Below are 2,413 nucleotides of genomic sequence, written 5' to 3' on the forward strand. Positions count from 1 at the left end.
TCGCTAAATATTAAAAAAAAAAATTGGAAAAACAAAAAAAAATCTAAAATTTAAAAAAAAAGAATTTAAAAAATTAAAAAAAAAATAAAAAAACAATTGGAAAATTTTTTTTTACAAAAAATGAAAAAAACATCTTTGAAAAAAAATAAATTTTGATTACCTAAAAATATTTAAAATTTTTATTTTGAAGTATAATTTGTTGAAGGGTATATAAGAGTCGGCACAGCCGAATATAGCTCTCTTGTTTTTTTAAACTTTTCGTTTGCAAATGACAATTTTTGTTTTTAAATGGTACATTTTTCTTCAACTATTGAACAAAATTTCAAGTGGTTTCTAATTCCTCAAATGTTTCAGAAAACATTAAATGGTACTTTTAGTATTAAATAGTATCCTTTAATTCATTTTAAGTAATCGTTCTAGAAACCGAAACATTGGCTGGGTGAAATCAAAAATTCTATCAAAAGCTAAAAATTAACTAAAATCTCTTTAAATTAAAATCATTAATAAACTAAAAATACCCCTAGTATCTACAGTAGGGTGACAACGCACAAAAATAAGAACAAAAAAAGGTAAAGTTAATAAAACAAACCATAAAAAAAATAATAGGAAAACAACGAAATATTTAAATGGAGATTTAGAGAAGAAGTCTAGAACATAAACGCAACATTATGTCAAAAAAAATCAAGGTTAGAAGAAAACGAAAGTTGAACAAGAATACGAATTTGGTTGTTAGTAGGCCAAAAATTAAAGCAAAAATTTGAATAACTAAACATGACAAATTCAAAACAAGAATTAATATGAAATTCACATACCTTTTGGTGTTGAGATTTGAAGACAAAAATTCAAGCTGAAAAGAAGATTGATAAAAACAAATATTAGGAATTTATTAAGATAAATTTATATTAACATTTTTATATTTAAAACTACTGCTTGTATTTCTGATTAAATAAACACTAGTTTAATTCATGACTTTAAGTTTTTGTGACATTTGATTATAGTTTATTTTTACTTCTTCACCACCTTTGACCCCACACGCGCCTCTAAATAATTAAATATATTTTTATACTTTACTCTATTGCACTGCTCTGAACTGTAATAATCTTGTTTGTTTTTTCAACTTTTTCCACTAATTCCTCAGCAAAAAAAAATAATATTTACAATTTCTAATCTATTTAGACAAATTAATTTAAATAAACACACACATGAAAAAAAACAACAAAATATAATAATAAAATAAATATTTTCTCTAAATGACAATGACCTTTAATAAGCCGCAGCCACCAACAACAATGACAATCTATTCATTCATTCTCCTACTCTTTCAATTTGTTTCATTTGCTCAAATGCAATTCATTCCATTCATTTCCCCCCCCCCCCCCACTCAGTTCTAATTGTTTTATAGAGCGCGAAAATGTAAATGTACGTATAAATTATTTATTAAAACGATATATTTTAATTATATCTACAACAAAAATATAATATAATTAAATAATGCTGTTTTGAAAAAAAAAATAAAAAAAAAAAAAAAAAAAAAACAATTTGCTGTTTTCGGAATTTCAAACCGAATTTGAGAGCATGAATGAGCATGAGAGATGATTACTTAGATGAAATGAAGTGGGTGTGAATACGAGTGTGCACTTTAATTTGTGTTTATTAAGAAATTTAATTTGAAAAAAAAATACTACTAATTTTTAGAAACAGTGGAGAATATAAATAATTCAAAAAGGTACTTTTTTATGGTACCCAATGGTACCTTCTTTATGTAATGGTACTTTTTTATTTCAAATGGTGCTTTCTTATTTTAAATAGTACTTTCATATTTCAAATGGTACTTTCGTTTCTCAAATGGTACTTTCTTATTTTCAATGGTACCTTCGTTATGTAGTTTTACTTTCTTATTTCAAGTAGTACTTTCATATTTTAATTTATACTTTCTTATTTCAAAAGGTACTTCTTTATCTCCAATGGTCCTTTTTTCAAATGTTACTTCACTTCTTCAAATAGTACTTTGTTATATCAAATCGTACTTTATTATTTCATCTGGTACTTTCTTACTTTATTATTTCAAATGATACTTTCTTATTTAAAATGGTACTTTCTTATTTCAAAGAGTACTTTATTATTTCAAATGGTACTTTATACCTTCAAATAATTATTTCTTATTTTAATTGGTACATTAAAGTGGTACTTTATCAAAAGGTACTTTGTTATTTAAAATGGTACTTTTTATGAAATGCTTCCAATTATCTTAAATCTCATCAAATGATGAAGGGTATAATAACCTTCACCTTCGTGAGAAGGGCATATATAAGTATGCCATTCCATTTGTAATTCCACAATATAATTTTCCGACCCTATAAAGTATAAATATTCTGGATGCCTATAGATAGCGAAGTCGATTAAGCCATGTCCG

The sequence above is a fragment of the Calliphora vicina genome, chromosome 2 (genome assembly GCF_958450345.1).
Source record: "Calliphora vicina chromosome 2, idCalVici1.1, whole genome shotgun sequence".
NCBI lineage: Eukaryota > Metazoa > Arthropoda > Insecta > Diptera > Calliphoridae > Calliphora > Calliphora vicina.